Source organism: Mirounga angustirostris, unplaced genomic scaffold, assembly GCF_029215605.1.
Source record: "Mirounga angustirostris isolate CCGP_5_RB_7025 unplaced genomic scaffold, mMirAng1.0.hap1 SCAF_9, whole genome shotgun sequence".
Classification (NCBI taxonomy): Eukaryota; Metazoa; Chordata; class Mammalia; order Carnivora; family Phocidae; genus Mirounga; species Mirounga angustirostris.
The window spans coordinates 31073805-31097818 of record NW_026991717.1 but is presented as its reverse complement, the minus strand read 5'-3'; the positions used below and the strand labels follow the sequence as shown (position 1 = coordinate 31097818).

Sequence of the window (24014 nt, the reverse complement as noted above, 5' to 3'; positions counted from 1 at the left end):
CACACTCTTTTGGTTACAAGCAAGTTAAATGCCAGCTTGGATATAAGAATGGAATCAGACTCCACATCTTTGTGGGTGAGCCACAAATTTACACCATAGAAGAGCGTGTGGGTGGCAGGTATTTTTGTGGCATATTTGGAAAGTCTGCTGCAGATGGATAAAATAAAATACATAGAATTACAAGGGAAGCCAATTATATTAATGTTTTTTTTTTTTTTTATTTGAGAGAGAGCGAGAGAGCACGAGTTGGGGGGAGGAGGGGAGGAAGAGGGAGAAGCAGACTCCCGGCTGAGCAGGAAGCTAGATACAGGGCTCAATCCCAGGACCCTGAAGTCATGACCTGAGCCACCTAGGCACCCTATATTAAAGTATTATTACCAAACTAATAGTAATAAAGTATTACGTGTTTCTTTAACACGATACACTGCAAGGTATAGTGGCAGGCTTATAGTAATTTAATAAATATAGTATTAGTAATTTTAGAGGTTGGAGGAAATAAAGAAATAATATATTTTCCCATCCAAGTCCGTAGGTCTCCTGAGTTCTATCCACAGACCCTCCAGCCTTTAGATGAAAAGCCCTTGGATTAAGGTAATGGTGTGAGCAGAGGTCACATTGCTGTGGCCTGGGGAGTGAATGTGGTGAGGCGAAGGCAGAGACTAAGGGGGAAGACACCATAGAGTAAGTTCCATATACTAGCATTTATTTACCTTTTAATAAGCTAAGGGTTTTGTTGCTTTTTAGATAGAGACTTAAATATGTTTATGTACTGAGAGAAAGACACTAGTGAAGAGAGAAAGTTGAATATATAGGAAAGATAAAGGCTATGTAAAATGTTTCTGAGAAGGGAGGAGAGGGTGTGGTCTTGAGGTTAGATAAAAGCATTAGGGAGGGAGGGCAAGTTAAAGGAATTATAGATGTTTGTGGGTGCTGTAACCAGATCACATGACATTCTGAGAACTATATATAAGTACGATAGATTTCAACACAGGGGCAAGGGAGGCCAAGGCAGGCCCCAGAGAACATTAGAGCAGAGGTCTGGGGGAAATATGTGAACATTGGGGATAGGGTGGGGAGAAAAAAAGGTAATAAAGCAGGGACAGGAAAAAGTAACTGATATAAGAAGACAAACTTTGCCTAGTTTACAGTTTTGTTTAGTGCCTTCTTTCGACCAATCATTCTCCTGACCATGGATATTGATAGAAAAGTGGAATGAGAATAAAATGCAGTTATATATTTGACTTCTCCTTATTTAGGGTTAACTTTTTCTAAGTATCTTGTTTAGCATACGTAATTAATACTTGTATTGCTTTTGCCATAGAGTAACATGAATGCCGAAGAGCTTCTTTTTCATGGTTATTTGGGGGTAATATTGAAAAGCAGTGCATGCGTTTGCTGCTTCCATGCTTACAGCTGGATGGAAATTGGCCTCAAAGGGTCCATCGTTTTCTTTGTCATTAGCCAACAGATGCTTGCTACAGTGTTTTGCTCACTGAGTCTTTATTTAATGTGAGGGTAATGCATCTCTGTACACTAATGAGCAGAGCTCTGCAATACAGTAGCTCATTTGTGTATAACAAATATCTGCTTTTGGCCACACATTGATCCTTTACTAAATGATTTTTTTTTTTTTAAACCAAGCTGTTTTCAACACCTGGTTGGCATATCTATCTTCATATTGCTTTGACTTTCTAGTAAGTTGATCCTGAATTTAGTAGGTCTATCTTATAGGAGAAATATTTTTTTTCTGTTAAAGAATTACTTCAGATCTTCTTTTTTTTTTTTTTAAGATTTTATTTATTTATTTGACAGAGAGAGACACAGCGAGAGAGGGAACACAAGCAGGGGGAGTGGGAGAGGGAGAAGCAGACTCCCCGCTGAGCAGGGAGCCCGATGCGGGGCTCGATCCCAGGACCCTGGGATCATGACCAGAGCCGAAGGCAGACGCTTAACGACTGAGCCACTCAGGCGCCCCTCAGATCTTGAAACAATAAAATTTTTAAAACTTCAAGTTGGTACTATAAATCATAAAAAACCTTAGGTTTGGGCGCCTGGGTGGCTCAGATGGTTAAGCGTCTGCCTTCGGCTCAGGTCATGATCTCAGGGTCCTGGGATCGAGTCCCACATCGGGTTCCCTGCTCAGTGCAAAGCCTGCTTCTCCCTCTCCCTCTGCCACTCCCTCTGCTTGTGCTCTTCTGTCTATCTCTCTGTCAAATAAATAAATAAAATCTTTAAAAAAAAAACAAAAACCTTAGGTTTTAGGCACAAATAATCATTTATACATGAGTATGTTATAAAATTGCTAATTCATGATATATATATATTATTTATTTATTTTTTTACTGTGAAAGTTTTATTTAATCATTTTTGTTTACAACTGAAACTCTAGGAACTCAAAGTTATCATCCTTGCCTGTAAACTTCTTATAGACGCCAGAAAAAGTTTCAACCTTGTGTTCCACGTTGTTCTGCTGTGCTTTATCCAAATGAACCTTGATCAGCCAGCTGCCATCCAGTTTCACACAGATTCTCTTGCCCACAATTTCACTTGGGAAAACCAAGTCCTCCAGGATCGCGTCGTGCACGGGTCTGTCAAAGTGCAGCTCCTGGGACGCTTTTGCTTATTTTTTGTACGGCTTTTTTGAGTTGGCTTAGGCGGAATTCTCTTCTGAGTGGTAAAAACAAACGTGCTTCCCACTGAACTTTTTCTCCAATTCACGCACTAGCCAGACTTGGATTTTCTGGAAAGATTTCAGCTGAGGAACGGGAACAAAGATGATAATAGCTTTCCGACCACCGCCAACTTCAATTTCCTTGGCGGCCGTGATATTCAGCTCCCTCAGCTGGGCTTTGAGGTCGGAGTTCATCTCCAACTCAAGGAGAGCCTGGGAGATGCTGGACTCGAACTTGTCCGGCTTCTCGCCATTGGGCTTCACGATCTTCGCGCTTGAACTGAACATGGCCTTCTCCTTGGTGAGAGCGCCGGCCTAGGAAGAGCTATATATATTATTAATATTAGTACTTATATCCTAATATGTAAATATATATACTTATATATAGTTATATATATACATCTTACCACAATTAAAATATTTTGAAGTATATAAATTATGTAATATACATTACATATATAATATTGCAGATATACATGTATATATATCCTTTTTATTGTGGTAAAATGTCCAGGCTCTCTCCAGAGCCCCCATCTTCTCTCAGTAGCTACCTGTTAGCTACTCTTCAGGTCTAGGGGTGCACACATCTGAATGAAGACTTGTCCTGGAAATGGACTCAGTCGTTTGAACTAGGCCTTCTGGAGTTCCAGATAGGTGAAAAATGGTCTCTGTGGGTCAGACCCAGCAAGACACTTCCTCTTGGCCCTTTGCATTGCTCATTACATAGAGAATGGTGTGGCCTCCTAAGGGCCAAATCTGTTGCTTTCATCTAAGGGTAGTAATGATTTTAATAATCTTTTTTTTTTTTTTTAAGTTTTTATTTATCTCTACACCCAGTGTGGGTCTTGCACTCACAGCCCCAAGATCAAGACTCACATACTTCTCTGACTGAGCCAGCCAGGTGCCCTTAATAATCTTTTAATAGAACTACCAAACTTGATTGCTCCAACATCATTCCTTCCTTTTGTTGTATGTATGGTCTTTTAGGGTTCCCAGATTCAATTTCAGTGTCGGAGGCAGGGGTTCCAACACACAACACCGAGCAATTCTCAGAGTAGGATTTCTGAGAATTCAACTCAATTCTGACACTGTCTACCCAAAGATAGCATCAGATTTCACAGGTTAAGGGTTCAGTCCTACAAGACTGCCCTCACGCTCTACTTCAGACACCAGTCACAAGCCCCAGGCTCTTACCTGTTCTCCTGACCAACCAGCTACATATTGTAGGTTCCAACAACAACCTCTTCTTTAGGTTCAATTAATTTGCTAGCACAGCTCACAGAACTCAGGGAAACACTTACTTAAATTTACCAGTTTATTAAAGGATATGATAAAGGATATGAATCAATATCTAGATGAAGAGCTACCTAAGGTGAGGTTCCTAACAAAGGAGCTTCTGTCCTCATGGACTTGGGGGCCTGCTTCAACATTCGGGCCCCCCCAAACATGGAAGCTCTCTAAAAAGGAGGACTAAAAAAGCTGTCCTCTCAGGTTTTTATGGAGGCTTCATTACATAGTCACGATTGACTAAGTCATTGACCATTGGTTGATTCAAACTCCAGCTCCTCTCCCCTCCCCACTCTGGGATGGAGTGAGGGTGATTGTAAAAGTTCCAAGACTCTGATCACATGGTTGGTCCTCCAGGCAACAAATCCCTACCCTTTGGGTGCCCTTGGTCCAGAATTCACCTTCATTAATAATAAGACATCTATTTTACCTTTATGGTCTGAAGTGTTTTCAGGAACTATGGATGCAGAGCAAATATTTCTGAGAAATATATTTTGGTCATTCAGATGATACAAATCATTATAAATCATTATATCACATATGGCCAGAAGGATTTTTCTAAAGCCAAGGTCAATCACATTCCTGCTTGAAATTTTTTAGAAATTTATTTATTTATTTGAGAGAGAGAAAGAGAGACAGATAGGTGGGTGGGAGAGGAGGAGCAGAGGGAGAGGGACAAGTAGACCCTCTGTGCTGAGTGCAGAGCCTGAGTAGGGCCTGATCTCAAGACCCTGAGATCATGACCTGAGCCAAAACCAGGAGTTGGACTTTTAACCACCTGAGCCACCCAGGCATCCCCCCTGCTTGAAACTTTTCAGTGCTTCACATTTTCATTGGGATAAAGTCTAAACTTCCTAAATTGCCTTATTGAAGATACTTTGTTTCCCATTCTGGTGATCGCTTATTTTTTCATCTGTACTTATTTTAGGGCTATGTTGTTACATGCCAAACAAGTACTCTTTTCTAGCTATACAACTTTGCACAGGCTGTAGATCTTTCATGCTCCCCTTTCCTTGTGAACAACCTATAATATATCTACCAAACTCCTTGTAACAGTGAAAAAATTAGGTAGTCTGACAAGCTTTTTTTCACTTCCTCAGAAGAATTAAGTCCTTTCCATTTCTATATTTCCATTGTGATTTGTACACATTTCTGCTTTAGCATTTGTTATATAATATTTGCACATCTGTAAGCCATACCCTCTACCTCTAAAAGCAAGGGCTAATGTAATTCAGCATGGTGTTTCCTGGTATTTCCACCAAAAGTGCTTGGCACCCAATAGGTGCTTAATAAATGTGTATTGAATGAATATTATTGTTGTTGTTTTTAAATTTATTTGAGAGACGGAGGGAGAGAGTGAGCTCGCGCGAGTGAGCAGGGGGAAGGGCAGAGGGAAGAGGAAGAGAGAATCTTAAGCAAACTCCCTGCTGAGCATGGGGCTGAATCTCCAGACCCTGAGATCATGAAACCTGAGCCAGAATCAAGGGGCAGATGCTCAGCCAACTGAGCCACCCAGGCATCCCTGTATATTGTAATAAGTAGAGTACTTTAAGTGTGAATTGCTCTGAATAGAAGAATATGTTTATAGTAAGCTCTTGTTGCATGTCCAAGGCAAGTGAGGAATGAAGTATTCCAATAATTGATTATGCTATGTAATAGCCAACTATAAATTATCTTTAGATAATTTTAATGCAAAAATAATGGGTTATACAGAATTTATCTGTCTTTATTATAAGGTGCTTCAGCTGATCATTCTGAATTGTATGGCTCTTTTAAAGCTGTGGCTGAGGAAGCTGTAAGAAATCGAATAGGGTGCTTTGTCACAAGCTGGGTTTTTTTTCCAGTTGAGTTTCTTTTTTTTTTTTTTTTTTTAAGATTTTATTTATTTATTTGAGACAGAATGAGAGAGAGAGAGAACATGAGAGGGGGGAGGGTCAGAGGGAGAAGCAGGCTCCCTGCCAAGCAGGGAGCCCGATGCGGGACTTGATCCAGGGACTCCAGGATCATGACCTGAGCCGAAAGCAGTCGCTTAACCAACTGAGCCACCCAGGCGCCCTCCAGTTGAGTTTCTAACACACTCATTCACTTATTATTTTGCTTACCTAAAGAGTTCACCATTACATTATTATCAAATGCAGAAAACAGACAAGCAGCGTACTTTATGGTGTATGCACTGTCTCAGTTCACCAGACAACTTGCTACCTTTAGGCTGTGCCCCTTCTTCTATTCAGTGACAGTCCTTGCTGAGCCCAAGTGAAGTCTTATAACTGAGCTAAGCAGTTAATTAGATGGTGTTCTCTGGCCATGACTGTTTCAAGAGTGCTTGATCTCCACCCGAATTATATATTTATTCTTCTCTCATTCATGTGAAAGGAATGTGAGTGGCTGCAGCTCATTTGTGTATTAATGTAATGGTTCTCTTCTGCTCTCACCTGCTCAACAACAGTATTTCCAATTATTATTTGCGAGACTCAGAAATTACTTTAATGCACGTGGACCTGCATTTTCATATCTTTGAAAGTGACTTTTGACAGAGGCCTCTTTGGAATAGAGAAAATGCTCTCACTGTATTTGCACAAATGATCTGAAAACCATCATGATGGCCGAGCTCTGACTTCCCACATTGCTGTGTTATGTCCTCTTGTTAAACCTAGAAATCTTGCTGCAAAGCTTGATCCTTTTTAAAGCAGATGTATACTTTCTCAGTGATATCCAGAAAAATGTAATGTAAATATGACTGTTACTTAGTTACTGTATTGTTCAGTTGGCTCATCTCCATATGAATCCTTTTCTTTTAATCAGTTTCCCAATCTGTCTCTCCCTTTAGCTGCATAATAATGCAGTATTTGTAACATAATTATTTATGAAAATGAATCATCTTGACTTAAGTACAGGAACTGATTGACCTAAGGGTTAACTTGAAAATCCTACATGAAGGAAAGTAAAGGATTGATGAGGTAATTTTTAAGGATGTGTTTATTAGAGTCATTAATGATAGAAACAATAGACTTCTTAATTGAGTATGATAAAATATTCAGCAACTCACTAACCCAGCTGTTCTGTAAAAATAATTTGTGAATAAACAATAAAAATAATCCTTGCTACCTTACATTAAGCCGGTATCAGTAGAGTTTTTAATTTGGGAATATATCAAAAGACTTGTCTTTGATGTGAGAATTTTAATGTTAAGAAGCTGACTGATTCTATTAAATACAGAATGCAAACATTTATGTCTTTATGGTATGACTTTAAAAATAATTATTACCTGAATTGGGGCACTTGGGTGGTTCAGTCATTAAGCGTCTGCCTTTGGGTCAGATCATGATCCCAGGGTTCTGGGATCGAGCCCCACCTTGGGTTCCCTGCTCGGTGGGGAGCCTGCTTCTCCCTCTCCCTCTGCCACTTTCTCTGCTTGTGCTTGCTATCTCTCGCCCTCTCTCTCTGTCAAATAAATAAATAAAACCTTAAAAAAATAATAATTATTACCTGAAGTAAAAAATGTGATTGCTTGCTAAGGCATACTTTTTTTTTTTTAAAGATTTTATTTATTTATTTGAGAGAGAAAGAATGAGAGACAGAGAGCACGAGAGGGAAGAGGGTCAGAGGGAGAAGCAGACCCCCTGCTGAGCAGGGAACCCGATGCGGGACTCGATCCCGGGACTCCAGGATCATGACCTGAGCCGAAGGCAGTTGCTTAACCAACTGAGCCACCCAGGCGCCCCTAAGGCATACTTTTTTTTTTGTATAAGTCAAGTTTTGAGTGAGAAAGATTTTCTTTTTTTTTTTAAAGATTTTATTTATTTATTTGACAGAGAGAGACACAGTGAGAGAGGGAACATAAGCAGGGGGAGTGGGAGAGGGGGAAGCAGGCTTCCCGCGGAGCCAGGAGCCCGATGCGGGGCTCGATCCCAGGACACTGGGATCCTGACCCAAGCCGAAGGCAGATGCTCAATGACTGAGCCACCCAGGTGCCCCGTGAGAAAGATTTTCAATCTCTATTTTAAGAGAAGCAGTATTCAGGGGCACCTGGGTGGCTCAGCCAGTTAAGCGTCTGCCTTAGCTCAGGTCATGATCCCGGAGTCCTGGGATCAAGCCCCATGTTGGCCTCTCTGCTCCTCGGGGAGCCTGTTTCTCCCTCTCCTGCTCCCTCTGTGCTCTCCCTCCCTCCCTCTCTCTCTCTCATATAAATAAATAAAATCTTAAAAAAAAAAAGAGAGAAGCAGTATTCAGTGTCCTAGGTTTTACTTGTGGTTCCATTACGAACTACTAGCTGGCTATCTTTGGTAAGCCTTGGGCTTTTTCAGCAGTCAAATTAGCTATTTCATAGTGAAGATCAGTTGGGTCTTCAATATGTGAAAGTGCTCTGTAAATGTACACCCCATTTAGGAGTTTAAACAAGATTTTAGCCCCTTTTCTGCCTGCTTTTTGACTTGGGGCTTGTCACTTAAATTCTCTGAGTTTTTGTTTCTTTATAGGTAAAGCAGGAATTTGGCCTGTATATTCAACTCCAGGAGTATTATTTACATTGTGGTTAGCTCTTATAACCTGTAATTTATGATTGTCTTTTTTTTAAACATATATTTGCTCTATTCTCTCTACTGATATGATGATTACTACTACTAAGACTGGAATGCATTAATCTTCACCTGTTACATTTTATTTAATCTTTCGTTTTTGAGAGTAGATGGTAGTAGCCTCATTTTACTGATGAGGAAGACTGAGGTTCAGGAAGTGATAGAAGTGGGATTGTAGTCTCTGATGCCAGTGTTCTTTTTTATTAAAATTAAGCATGCAGCTTATGTGAGGGCATATTGCCACATACTTCACCTAAAGCAAGCTTTTGATCTCCATTGTTTTCCTTTTTTTTTTTTTTTTAGGTGAATAGTTAGAACCTTACCAAAATGCTTCTGTGGAAAAAAAAATGCATCTATTCAATAGCAGTAAGCATAGTTTGGGAATTTTAACATTACAGTACCATTACAAAAAATCTGGTTAGCATTATATAACGTGTACAGTATATCTGAGAGTCTTTCAATGCTAGAAAATATAGTTTGTCCTTCAAATAGATGAGTTAGTTCCATTTTAATAGGTATATTTTATTTTTAAAATATAGCATCATTTAATGTTATACTTTTAAACCTAAAGGCTTGTTTTGTGCTTGCTAGAGAAAGAAAACAGGTGACTAAGTACTTACTGAATTTTTTCCCCTCTTTTTTAAAATCCTAATTTATTTTGTGATTCCAGGAAGATGGTTACATGTGGTAAAATTTTCTAAAATTGCTAAGAATTTCTATTCTAGGAGGGTGTTGTTTTATTGTGTCTGTTTTTACATTTAAATTTTAAAAAGAAATCCTTGGACTCTCTGAAATGAGTAGGTCAGGCAGGGATTAGGACAAGCACATTCAGAAATACTCATTTCTGCCAAGAGTTCATTTATGAGTTCTGCATTTTAATACTTCCTTTATGAGGTTCAGATACCCCTTGTCCAGGTATGCCAGTCCTAGACATTGATCTTATTTAGAACGCTGTTGATTTGGGGGTGATTGACAGCACTGGTTCAGCCAGGACTCTAGTGCTGATCTTTCCTGATTCAGAAACCGCTGCTCTTGCGACATTTCTTTAATTCATGTTTCTCTTTTTTCTGTTGAAAGTTTCTTGGCGGTCATTACTAGTCCAAAAGTGAGTTCCCATGAGTAGCTCATTGGTCACAGTTTTTATTTTAATCTTTCCTACTGATGACTTCGAAATGGTGGCACTTTGGGGGAACCTACCTGCTGCCATTCTTAACCCTGTTCACGAAACACGAGCCACCTTGGCCTCTTTTCTGTTCTGTGAATATACCAAGTTCATTCCAGCTTCAGGGTCTTCTCCTGTTTGTCCCTCTGTGGCGAATGGGCTTCCCTCAGACTGTTGCTTGGCTTTATCCTCCTTGACATTTAAATCTCAGCGTAAATGTCCCTGCTTCAAAGAGGTTTCCCTTGACAAGTCACTATAAATAAGCACTCCTCCAACAGTCTTTATTACATGGCCGTGTTTTATTTTCTTCTTCACACCTAATGATTGATCGAGAGTTATTTATTCCTCTTTTATCTTCTCTGATGGGGACAGGGACATTGTTCACTCCTATATTGCTAGCACCTAAGAACAGTGTCCGCCACAGTAGGAATTCCAGTAAATACTTGTTGAATGACCAAATGAATGCATACTTTTTCTCTTAGCTATTTATAAAATTCTTTTTTTTTTTTTTTGGTAGTCAGGAAAGTCCAATTAATGTTTATGTATTTTTGACATTTTTTTCTTCCTTTACTGTTTTATTTCCTAGTTGAATTCTTCATAGGAAGGGGGAAAGAGCCTTCTAGTTTTCAAACTCTTGAGTTGTGACTGTTTCAGTTTATCTACTGCTTGCCAGGTGGGTGTGTGAGCTGGTGCAACGTAGTCACAACTGCAATTAACAGGTAGGAAAATTGGCTCCTAACAGCTGCTTCAGACCTGCTTGAGTTGCCCCTTCTCCAAGGGACTGTCTCTGTCAGCCTAGCAAAATGAAATTGCCTTCCCATAAATATTTTTTTCGAGCATTATAGAAGAGAAACAAATCTAGGTTTATAAAATGAGTTAAGTGTGTCAACACAATAGAGCAGACTACTGACCTGCTGCAGCAATTTGAATTCTGAGGTAGAGCAGCAGCGTTTATCTTCAAAAGAGTTGACATTGAAACTGTAGCACTTTTAGTTCTATCGAAATGACTTTATTATGCCAAAAGGGTAGAGTTAATAACTTATTTATTGGTGTTGGTGAGGAAAGTGACAGTTCTATAAAATATAATTTTTGACCCTCAGAGCTTTGGTTGGTAGCATAGATTTTGAGTCCTTGCTCCTTCAGTTAACTCTATGTAAAGGGGCAGGTTTTGGAAAGAATGCAGCTTAATCTCCTTTCCATTTCATTTGCCAACTGTTTAATTCTTTCAGTATGCATTGCATTTGACAATGATAGAAGATGTTAACCATTGCTATGTGACCTAACCAGTATATCCATTTTAAAAATGGATGTAAGTGGGTTTTATATGAATAGTATGCCAGTTCTGGGTTTTATATTGACATATGCCTCAATGTTAGCAAACATTACATTGGTCTGCATTGCTCCTTTTTGATAAAGTTTATTTTCATAATCTAAGCTAGTTGTGAAATGTGTTCCCCTTAAAAGTCACCTTCTGATGTGGTATATATATACAATGGAATATTATGCAGCCATCAAAAGGAATGAGATCTTGCCATTTGCAACGACGTGGATGGAACTGGAGGGTATTATGTTGAGCGAAATAAGTCAATCAGAGAAAGACATGTATCATATGACCTCACTGATATGAGGAATTCTTAATCACAGGAAACAAACTGAGGGTTGCTGGAGTGGGGGGTGGGGTGACTGGGTGATAGACACTGGGGAGGGTATGTGCTCTGGCAAGCGCTGTGAATTGTGCAAGACTGTTGAATCTCAGATCTGTACCTCTGAAACAAAGAATGCAATATATGTTAAGAAAAAAAAAAAAGAAGAAGAAGATAGCAGGAGGGGAAGAATGAAAGGGGGGCAATCGGAGGGGTAGACGAACCATGAGAGATGATGGACTCTGAAAATCAAACTGAGGGTTCTAGAGGGGAGGGGGGTGGGAGGATGGGTAAGCCTGATGATGGGTATTGAGGAGGGCACGTTCTGCATGGAGCACTGGGTGTTATGCACAAACAATGAATCATGGAACACTACATCTAAAACTAATGATGTAATGTATGGGGATTAACATAAGAATAAAAAAAAAAGTCACCTTCTGATCAATACTCCCTTCCTTTCATCCCTTTGTAATTTCTGGCCTTTCGTGAAACTAAAAGGGTTTGTGTCATTAAATTCTGCTTTAATATTTGTTATAAAATAAGAAGTTTCTTCCATGAGGGTATTAACTTAGGTTTTGGATGAATGAGTGACTTTGTTATGGTAATGTGGTGACTTGCGGTGGATCCCTAGATAGCTACAGGATGGGGTCTGGTCAGGAGAAACAGCAACCACATGATTAGAGGGTTGGGACTTCAGGCCAGTCTGACCTCACAGGAGGTAGATAAAGTTTGGAGATGGAGTTCAGTCATGTGATCAGCCAGTGATTTAATCATTCATGTTTATTTAATGAAATCCCAATAAGAACTCTGGACACCAAAGGGGACCTTCTTGATTGGTGAATATATTGATATATTGGGAGGACGACACACACTGACTCATGGGGAGAGGGCATGGAAATTCTTCATTTGGGGACCTCCCCCCTCTACTCCAGACCCTGCCCTGTGTGTTTCCTCTATAATAAAACTATAATTATATGTATAATGCTTTCCTGAGTTCTGTGAGTTGTCCTAGCAAATTATTAAACTCAGGATCATGGGAATCCCTGAATTTATGGTCAGATGATTAGAAATGCTGGTGGCCTGGGGACCCCTGAAGTACAGCTGCCATCTGAAATAAGTGCAGTCTTGTTTGGAATAATGCCCTTTGTACTGGAGGATGCTGTAATAACTCTGGGTGGTTAGTGCCAGAATTGAACAGTGCAGTACACTCATTTAGGGTTGAAACAGAAGAGTGATATCTATTTGTTATAATTAATGAACCAATATTAATACATTATTATGAAGTTCATAGTTTACATTAGGTTCATTCTTTATGTTGTATAGTTTCATGGATTTTGACAAATTCATAATCTCATGGATCTGTCATTACAGTTTCATACAGAATAGTTTCACTGCTCAGTAAATCCTATATTCCACTTATTCATCCCTCCTCCTCTTGCTCCCACACTCCTGACACCATCACACATCTTTTTACCATCTCTACGGTTTTGTCTTTTTCAGACTGCCATGTAGTTGGAGTCATATACGATGTTGCCTTTTCAAACTGACTTCTTTCACTTAGCAATGTGCTTTTAAGTTTCCGTCATGTCTTTTTGCAGCTTGATAGTTCATTTATTTTTATTCCTGAATAATACTCCATTGTGTGGATTTATCACAATTTATGCATTCAGCAGTTGAAGGATATCTTGATTGCTTCTAAGTTTTGGCAAGTATGAATAAACATTCACGTGCAGATTTTTGTATGGACATTTGTTCTCAAATCACAGCGCAATTTTTGGATCATATAGTAAGACTAAATTTAGCTTTGTAAGAAACTGCCAAACTGTTTTTGCAAAGTAGCTTACCATTTTGCATTCCCACTGATAATGAATGAGAGTTCCTGTTGCCCCACATCCTTGTCAGCATTTGGGGTTGTCATTGTTTTGAATTTTATCCATTCTAAAAGGTGTATAGTGTGGTGTCTTGTTCCAATTTTTTTTTTTTTTTTAGGAGAGAAAGAGTGTGCATGTAAGTGGGGGATAGAAGGGCAGAGGGAGAGGGAAAGAGAGAATCTCAAGCAGGCTCCATGCTTAGTGCGGAGCCGAATGCAGGGCTTGATGTCATGACCCTGAGACTATGACCTGATCTAAAACCAAGAGTCGATGGGGCGCATGGGTGGCTCAGTCGTTAAGTGTCTGCCTTCGACTCAGGTCATGATCCCAGGGTCCTGGGATCAAGGCCTGCATTGGGCTCCCTGCTCCGAGGGAAGCCTGCTTCTCCCTCTCCCACTCCCCCTGCTTGTGTTCCCTCTCTGTCAAATAAATAAATAAAATCTTTAAAAAAAAGAAAAAAGAAAAATGATGACCTCCCTCTTCCCCCCAAGATCATTTATTATAGGTCCCAGAAAGCTGTATAATGACATTTCTAATCCAGCTTATCTTTCTATTGACATCTTGAAAAATCTATTATGTTGTAAAGCATCATTGGCAGATTCGGTTGTAATTTAATGAGAACAACCTAATATGCCAAGAGAAGTGACCTTCAGGTTCCTGCTCTTCCTACTCAACTCTTGCATTCTGAAATGCTGAAATAGTTTCTCCCCTTGTGTCCTCTTCAAGGATGAAATGTGTTCCAGATTTTGTCTCCTCACCCGTCTTCTATTAAGACTGTGTTCATATTGGTGCTGTAGTAATAATGGGGTACTGAAAAATGACTTTTTCCTACTGAATTTTCTAGGGTTCATTTTTTGCGTGATGCCATGGTTTTAGGTACCATTTTATTTATTTATTTATTTATTTATTTATTTATTTATTTATTTATTTATTTTTAAAGATTTTATTTATTTATTTGACAGAGAGAGAGACAGCGAGAGAGGGAACACAAGCAGGGGGAGTGGGAGAGGGAGAAGCAGGCTTCCCGCTGAGCAGGGAGCCCGATGTGGGACTCGATCCCAGGACCCTGGGATCATGACCTGAGCCGAAGGCAGACGCTTAACGACTGAGTCACCTAGGCACCCTAGGTACCATCTTATTCAGGAATTGGTCTGTGGCAAATGTTTTGTAACATGATCTCTAAGACAAGGGTATAGACTAAAAATTGAGTTAGTGTAGATTCTCTGTGCCAGAGTATAATGTGTTTTCTGATTGGGATTTTATGTTCAGGGTCTTTATATTACAGGTAATGTACTCAGATTAATCTCAGGATGTTATAGACCTATTAATTTCAGACAAATAATCAAATTCTAAGTTAGGTCATGTAGTTACTTTAGGTTATTGATTATAATCAGTGATTATTCTTTCTTGATTTTTATTTTATTTTAATTAATTTTTAATTTTTTATTTTTAAAGATTTCATTTATTTATTTGACAGAGAGAGAGCACACAAGCAGGCGGAGCAGCAGAGGGAGAGGGAGAAACAGGCTCCCCGCCGAGCAGGGAGCCTGATGTGGGGCTCGATCCCAGGACCCTGGGATCATGACCTGAGCCAAAGGCAGACGCTTAAACCACAGAGCCACCCAGGCGCCCCCATTCCTTGATTTTTAAAAATCAATATTTATTGGAGTTCTCTTCTCTCAAATAAGTGAAATATTTCTGACTTCTTTAAAAATAAATGATATTACTTTTGTCTTAGCATATGTAGAACAGTTTTTTGTTTTTTTTAAAGTAGAGCTCTCATGACTACATTCTCTTGTCCCATTTGATTTTATTTGGATTTCGTTTATTCCCCTACCTATTTCCCACACTTCAGGAGCATATAGAATCATGCTTCTCACTGCTGGCATCCTGAGCGCTAGACCCATCTCTTGATTGGTTATTTTGTTGTCTTTATCTTAGTATTTCCCTATTGCTACTCATTTTGCTTCCTCCCATAAATACCCACTATAATAGTTAGTATATGTCTTTAGATATTTGTGTATCTTTGGAAAATACATAGTGTTTTCTGTGTGTAAGTTTGTAATTTTCATAAATGGCATTTGGGTGTACATCTCATTTTATTTTATCTTTTTAAATTCAGCCCTATATTTAAATGATCTGTCTTTGTTGCTGTATGTAATTCTGGTTCATTACTTCTGACAGCTATAAAGTATTCTATCATGTACATACTCTTATCCATGCATACTACATATCCATCTTACTTATATACTCCCCTAGTGGCGTTTATGTACTATAAACAATGCTGCAATAATTATTTTATTTTATGGAGATATATGCTGAAAAGTGGTATTGGTGGGTTGTTGGGAGGCCATTATGAAGTTTACTAAGTATTGCCAAATTGCTCTGTAGAACAACCAGTTTATACTCCTTTGAGCTGTATGTGAGGATTCAGACCATTTTCCACGTAAGCAACTTGGCAACCAAATTGGCCTGAAGAGTTGCTTTTATGGACATGGACATGGACATGATTGATAAACTCCCAAATTATTTGTCTATGAATAAGATAAAACCAAAGTAGATTACGATCAGCCCTCTACTCAAAAGGTACTTATGAATGGAAAGCTGCCTTGGTTCCTGATAGAGGTCCCTGTAAAGGGAGATTTTTTTTTATGAGAGAATATAAGGGTGAACCCTCATTGCCAAATACCTAGGTCTGTTTAGCTCAGCAAGCTGTGAATATTAGATTCTTTGTGCCCAGCATGGTTCTTGTAATACAAATGTGAATGAGGCAGAATCTTTGCTTCTGAAGCTCTTTGGTTGGGGGACAAGTGGGTACAGTACTTTGTGGTTATCTTTAGGGTGATTTCTTTGCTTCTTCTGTGAGAAGTTGACTCTGGTCATAGCTGTTATTCTTTCTACCTTGCTTTCTAAAATTAAGACTTATGGGGCGCCTGGGCGGCTCAGTTGCTTAAGCGTCCAACTCTTGATTTTGGTTCGGGTCATGATCTCAGGGTCATGAGATTGAGCCCCGCATCAGGCACTACACTGGGTGTGGAGCCTGCTTAAGATTCTTTTTCTCCCTCTCCCTCTGCTCTTCCACCCTGAGCACATGCTGCCTCCCCCCCCCCCACCTCAGGAAAAAATAAATAAATAAAAATAACAAAATAAAATTAAGACTAATGGTACCTGTTCTATTAACTGTGACCATTCAGGATCCCACCAGTCCATCATCCTACCTGACCTGGTGAAAGATCCCTAGGAACAGATGTTGTTAGTGTGGTGTTTGCATCCTGAAGTGTGGTGGCTGGGATGGCATGTTATAAGTCCCTTTGAATTGGTAAAGTGGAAATCAGAAAATATTATCTAGAAGTATGAATTAATTAAATGTAGTAAGAGGCGACATGATGTATAATGGCAAGAATACAGATAATAGTGTTGGGCAAAATAGACAAAACACATTTCCCAATCTTTATGCCTCTCAATTCCAGTTGAAAAGACCAATAGATAAATAAATCGATGGGAAAAAACTTAACATATGTGTTAGAAACTAGAGCTTGATGCTGCTCATATGCCAAAAAACCCAGGATAATTTTTGGTAGGAGGTTCTCCAAGGTAGGAAAACTCCTAACTTGGGAGGGGCAGGGGGCACCTGGCTGGCTCAGTCAGTAGAGCATGCAACTCTTGATCTCAGGTTATGAGTTAAAGCCCCATGTTGGGTGTAGAGATTACTTAAAATAAATAAATAAATAAATAAAAATATACTGGAGAAATTCAAATAAATATATTAACTTGAAGGGGCAAAATCTTGATGGGTGGTCTCACAAGTCACAATATTTAAATTTCTCTCTTGCCTCTTAGACCAGAAGTATTTGTACTTTGTAAATAGTATTCAGAGACCCAGAGTTTGCTGCTAGTACCTCCCTGGAAGGTGCCTATCCACTCTTTCCAGGTTGGTTAATCTCCCAGTTAGCAATCTGGTGAGGTTTTTGTTCTCAGAAAGATTTAGTCATTAAAAGCTGTGAAAGCTGAATATCAGTTACAAGAAGAGAGCAATCTGATAGGATTGTAAAGGGATGGAAAATATAGTTACCAAATTAAAATCTTCTATGGATGCAGTGAGTAGCAAATTAGACACTAAGAAAGACAAACTTGTGAAATCTTTTCCAGAGTATAAAGGCAAAAGGTGGGGAAATGAAAATGATTGGAAAATAAGACAAATGGAGGATAAGTCAGGAGATAAAATGTACAAATAGGAATTTCAGAAAGAGAGAGATGGAGCAGATGCATTTTCCAAATAATAGAAAAAAACATTGCTGACTCAAAATTAATGAGAAATATGAAAATATATTCTTCTGGACTTTTCAAATTTGGAGGCATTTCTGCTAGCAACAGTATGAAAGGAACCGGATTGGTGGTGGCACAGAGAGCCAACCTAAATTCTCCCATAAAGGAGCAGACTGCCTCGGTTCTAAGTGGAAGAGATGCTGAGTAAATCCCACTAAATGTCCTCCATTTCTGAGGAACAAGAACAAGTAGGAACAGCAGGTAGAAAGCCAGCAAGATGGGAGGCCTTCTTCCAGGACTAAAGGTAGTCAAGACCCAAAAGACTGCATGGTGGGGCATAATAAAGTGTTGCTATTCACAGGTGGTATTATGATCAACCTAAAAATGGAAGAAAATTATTGCCTGAAAACCTATTTGAACCAATTAAGTATACTGAGATCAGTGATTTTTCAGTATTCTAGTAATATCTAGTTAGCAGCTACATTGGGAAAGAAAAAAACAAGTATTTTGTAAGAAAACTTATGTTCCCCGTCTCTTTCTCAAATAAATAAATGTAAAGTCTTAAAAAAAAAACACCCCAGAGTTTATAAATCCAAGTGAATATTGACCTCTTCAAATAAATCTATTTGAGAATAGATGCCAGTGTGGAAGATGGTGCTCAGAAATAGCCACTGTCATTAACTAATAAAATTTATGTTTTCCTCAAGCTTTTCTATTAGAAAAAAACTTAGTAAGAATCAAACACATTTTTTAAAAAAGATTTTATTTATTTGAGAGAGAGAGAGCACGAGCCAGGAGTGGGGGTGGCAGGGAGGGGCAGACTCCCCGCTGAGCAGGGATCCGGACACCTGGCTCTATCCCAGGACCCTGAGATCATGACCTGAGCCAAAGGCAGACCCTGGGCAACTGAGCCACCCAGGTACCTAAAGAATCAAACAAATGAAGTACTGTGTGGTGATCATGTCTTAATTTTTAGGTTCAGGAAACAATCAGCTCTTGTGTTTTGATAAAAAGACCCAAATACTCATTGTTGGTGAAGAGAAATATGGTCTTATATCACTAGGCATAGAATAAATTGATATAGCCATTCTTTAGGACAGTTTAGAGGGAAAAAAAAAAAAAGGATTCATGATCCACATACCTTCTGACCCAACAATTTTACTTAAAATAATTCATACTAAAGAAACTATCAGAGCTGTGCAAAAAGACATATATTCTAGAATATTTGGTGTATAGACAAGGATATTTATGGTATTAGAAATTCAGAAACAACCTAAATACTCAAAATAGAAAATTGATTGAATTTATTATAGTATATATCTATAATGGAATACTGTTCAAAAATTAGTGCTTTAACAGATAATAGTAAATCACAAAAGCTGAGTATATACTTTAGGCACACTCTAGTCCTAGTTACTTATGTATTCAGTCATTCAGTCACAAATACTTAGTGACAACCCAGGCATTGATCTAGAATCTAGAGATAGAGCACCACATGGGGAAAAAATAAAACAGACCATTTCTTTGTCTACATGGAATTTACAGTCTAGTCAGGAAAGGCAGAACAAAAAATAAATAATTTGTCAATTAGTGATAAGTGCTTTAGGGAAGAATATGACAGGGTAAGGTGGATAGAGAGTACCAAGGGAAGAGAGGGGGGAAGGTTGCTATTTTATATGAGGTGGGTCAGAGAAATCTGAAAAGTGAAATTTGAAAAAAGCTAAGGAGAAGAGCAATGTTTATATCTGGTAGAAAAGTATTCCTGGAGGGAATTGTAAGTCAGAAGACTTGAAGTGGAGATGTGTGTGTGTTCGAGCACGGTCGTGAAGGTTAGCATAGTTGACACAGATAAATCAAGGGAGAAAGTGTGTGGGAAATAAGGGTAAGGAGAGTGGAGGTTGGTGGTGAAAACGCAGGGCCGTTAAAATGGTCTTAGGGGCCGTTTACTCTGAGATGAGAAGCCACTGTTGGGCTTTGATAAAAGGAATAAAATATGATTGGCATTTAAAAGAATTGTTTTGCTGTTTTGTGTAGGATAGAGTGGAGAGGATCAGGAATGGAGCACGGAGATCAGAGGTTATTGTAGTAACCCTCTCAAGACATGATGGTAGCTTGGACCAGTGTTGTGAAGTGGTTTGATTCTGGATTTATAGCACATAGCCATAAACCCTTATTTGAAGAAATTATTGAATATGTATAGGAACATGTAAATAGTTAATCTCTGGTGGGATTGCTGATGATTTGTATTTTCTTTATATACCTCTCTGTTTTCCAAATTTTTTGTAACTATTCCTTTTAAAATAAGAAAAAAATATAAAACTGACTTCTGCTTTTCCTGTGTTTTTTCCCCCTGATTTGGAAGTATTATATGCATTTAAAGATTGAAGAATTATGTTTCTTTCCTTTTAGTGTTAGGCATTCCCTCTGTCTGGTAATTCAGATGGTGAATAGACCCAACCTTTAAATTAGAACCAAGATGTTAACTTACTAAGTGAAATTGACTGAAGAAGGAAATTCACCTTTTTTTCAAGGTAGAGAGGACTATATTCAGCATTTTCCCTATCATTCTTGTTTTCCTTTGTGAGATAAACTTTAGAAACCTGTTTTATTACATCTTTGTTAAATTTGATGCTGTAAGGTTACATTTTTACTTATGTGTTCTGCTGTTTACTTCATTACTGATGCAGAATAACGCAGTGACAAAAAACTGTACAATGTCTCGGTCATCTTTACTAACAAATGTGAGTTGTATTGCTGATTTCCTGAAAATCATTTGTACAAATCATTAGAATGTAGTACTATGACTTTTTTCTTCTGACTTACCTTTCTGATTTGCTTGATTATACCAATTCACTCTAACCAAGGTGAGAGTTGTAGTGGTCAAGAGTGTGCTGGTTGGCAGAGAGGGAAAAAAGAAAGTCAGAGTAGAGTTCAGACTTGGCTATAGATAATCTGGGTGATTGAGTTTTTAAATGATAAATCAACAAAATTCTCATTATCTAGAAGCATAACTTGAGTTTTGTATTAGTTGAAAATAGTAGCCCTTACTTTGGCAGTGTTTAGTTCTCTAACATTACCTAGAAAATGGAGATTTTGGCTTTTTGCTCTGAGAGTACCTTTCCAGGTAATGTGAGGAGCACATTGGCCAAGGTTAAATTTTGTTTTGCTTTATATTTTGGTTTGAAATCATGCTTTACTAGTAAATTGCAAATCCATAGTCACACTTGTTTTGAGGTACTATCAGTTTCAGAAACAGCAAAATTACATTGTGGCTTTACTTTAGTCCATTAATAAAAATAAATGTGATTTCTTTCTTATTTTATAGAAAAAGAGAAATATTTTCTCTTAAATTTTAGATTCTGAAGAAATTTACCACATGAGTAGTTTTTGTAGTCTAAAAGATTATCTGTACCTTCTGTATCTTTCTATGCCAACTGAGCAACTTGTGTGGTAAATAAATGTTGTTGGGTCACCTGGGTGGCTCAGTCATTGAGCGTCTGCCTTCGGCTCAGGTCATGATCCCAGGGTCCTGGGATCGAGTCCCACATCGGGCTCCCTGCTCTGTGGGAGGCCTGCTTTTCCCTCTCCCATGCCCTCTGCTTGTGTTCCCTCTCTCGCTGTGTCTCTCTCTGTCAAATAAATAAATAAATAATCTTTAAAAAAAATGTTGTTATGTCTGACTTGGTGTGTTTTTTTTATTATTTATTTATTTTTTGACTTGGTATTTTGTTTGTTTGCCTAATTGGAATGTAGATATTTAGGTGTTTTCTGAGGATCTGAAACCAGTGTTTTTTTCTGAATATTTAAGTGGAAATAATTCCATTGCTTCAAAAACAACTGCTTGCCTATAATGTTTATGTTTTCTGAATTTCTTCCTTACTTTTGTATGAATTGTATATGTCACTGGAGAGAAAAGAGCCTGCCATTTAGACCCAGGTTGAAGCCCAGCTCTGTCACTGAGTAGCTAGCTGAATGAATAGCTGTCAGAGCCTCAATTTGCTCATCAATACGGCTACCTATATTATTGACGTGTTGTGTTATGCCTTTAGTATTATGCCTAGTGTGTGGTATGCAGCCAGTAAGCATTACCTAATCTATTTCTTTATTTTGTATTTTTTAAAAAATTTTTTATTATTTATTTATTTTAAAGATTTTATTTATTTGACAGAGAGAGGCACAGTGAAAGAGGGAACACAAGCAGGGGGAGTGGGAGAGGGAGAATCAGGCTTCCCATTGAGCAGGGAGCCTGATGAGGGACTTGATCCCAGGACCCCGAGATCATGACCTGAGCCGAAGGCAGACGCTTAAGGACTGAGCCACCCAGGCACCCTTAAAAAAAACTTTAAAAGATTTATTTATTTATTTATTTGAGAGAGAAAGAGAGAGTGTGCGTCTAGGGGGGCGGGGGCAGGGCGGGGAGGGGGGAGTGGCAGATGGAGAGGGAGAGAGAGACTCTAAAGCATACTCCCTGCTGAGCAAGGCTCAAAACCATGACCTAGAGACCATGACCTGAGCCAAAATCAAGAATCAAATGCTTAACTGACTAAGCCGCCCAGGCGCCCCTGTTTTATATTTTAAATTTGGTTTGTGTCCTGAATAGAACCTTTGGTGATCTTGTTACAGTATAGTTTTTATACAGAGCACTTTTGAAGGCAGTAGGAAAAGAATATTATTTACTAAATTTGTTCTACATGATGTTAGATCTTTAACTCAGGTCTCATCTTTTTTTAGTCTTTTTAAAGAGGTTTACTGTATAGTTTTATAGTATATTGAAAACATATGATTGTGCCAGATACTTTGTAAGATCCCTGTGCTAGAAGCTTTGTTTATATTGTCTCTCATCCCCATAACTGTAGATGTACTTTTTTTTTTCATTGAAGAGGAAACTGGGGATGATATCTGGAAGGCTTTTAAAAAATGTATATGTAATAATGGGCCTGTCCTTATGGATTAAAATCCATATGGTATATTGTAAAGTGATCTTCTGCCATATTGTTGAAGAATGAAGTTTCCATTATCAGACTGGAGTCATCATCTCCACTGGGACTGAATAGTAGTGGTCTTCAAGAAGCTGTGAAGGAGTTAAACTGTTCCTCTTAACTGTGATATTGAAGCATCTGTGAAATCAGTGTGGACTGTTACTGCTTGAAGGTCTTTTCTTTTTCTCCACCCTCCCTGCCTTTCCATTCCTTCTTCCATAATGTGCTTATCAATTAATTCTTAAATCTTCAAATTGTGAGTACCTTCCTTAATTTTAGTCACTTTATCTTTGGCTTTTGTAATAACATTGCAGGTTTTTTCCTTAAAACAGAATCTTTACAAATGATTCTATCAAAAGGAAAATCTAGCATGTGTTTGGATTTTTTCTTAAGTTGATAGAGTGTATTAGTTTATCAGTGTTCACATTAAAGAAACCAACAGCAATCTATACTTAGTATTTCTTTTCTGTTAAATAAGAATATTTCATTATGGTCTTAGTGTATTTTGTTATTATTGATATAATGTTCCCCAATGTTTAAAGTTGGTCAGTTATCACATATATTTATATATATATATATATATATTTTAAAAGGGAACCAGTTTCATAATTATCTGCCTCTTATTTATGAGGAATGTGTGCTGAAGAAAAGCAGACAGATGTTTAGAGTACATTAGAGCCCAGTTTGAGTTTTTATCTTGTTGGCATAGGAATTTACAATGATTCGTTGGGTTGTTTCTTTATTTAACTGGTTTCTTTTTTTTTTTTTTTTTAAGATTTTTTTTTTGTTATTTATTAATTTGACAGAGAGAGAGAGAGCGAGAGCAGGAACACAAGCAGGGGGAGTGGGAGAGGGAGAAGCAGGCTTCTCGCAGAGCAGGGAGCCCGATGTGGGACTCGATCCCAGGACCGTGGGATCATGACCTGAGCCGAAGGCAGACGCCCAACGACTGAGCCACCCAGGCGCCCCATGGTTTCTTTTTTTTTTAAGATTTTATTTATTTATTTGATGGAGAGAGAGACAACGAGAGAGGGAAAACAAGCAGGGGGAGTGGGAGAGGGAGAAGCAGGCTTCCCGCCAAGCAGGGAGCCTGATGCGGGGCTCCATCCCAGGACCCTGGGATCATGACCTGAGCAGAAGGCAGATGCTCGACGACTGAGCTACCCAGGCTCCCCTGACTGGTTTCATTTTAAACGTATCCTTGCCCCAACAGTGATTTACTTAATTTAGAACAGTATTCTGATGAGTACAGGGACTAGTTTAACTTAACATCCAAATATCCGATTCTGTAGTTATTAAAAATCAATATAAACAATTTACCATTGTGTTAGTAATCATTTGGGGACACTTTTTAGTACGAAAATCTTTGGGGGAGCCTAGGTGGAGCTGTCAGTTAAGTGTCCGACTCTTTTTTTTTTTTTAAATTTTATTCTTATGTTAATCCCCATACATTACGTCATTAGTTTTAGATGAAGTGTTCCATGATTCATTGTTTGTGCACAACACCCAGTGCTCCATGCAGAATGTGCCCTCCTCAATACCCACCACCAGGCTAACCCAT

At 38.6% G+C, this 24014-nt stretch overlaps 1 protein-coding gene and 1 pseudogene across 50 annotated transcripts in view; one reads left to right on the top strand and one right to left on the bottom strand.

The window, feature by feature from the left end:
• PEAK1 (pseudopodium enriched atypical kinase 1) overlaps window positions 1–24014 on the top strand; it is a 320078-nt gene that overhangs the window by 64188 nt on the left and 231876 nt on the right. For 7 of the 49 annotated variants that reach the window (XM_064570108.1, XM_064570103.1, XM_064570089.1 and 4 more), the window contains one exon: window positions 10281–10367. The exons of the other annotated variants lie outside the window; for them this stretch is intronic. The gene's annotated coding sequence lies outside the window, so the exon portion shown is untranslated. The remainder of the gene's footprint in view (window positions 1–10280; window positions 10368–24014) is intronic. 49 annotated transcript variants of the gene reach the window in all.
• Window positions 2335–2990, bottom strand: LOC123860984 (small ribosomal subunit protein eS7-like; annotated as a pseudogene). Its single transcript, XR_006794928.3, has one exon. The product of XR_006794928.3 is annotated as a small ribosomal subunit protein eS7-like (transcript).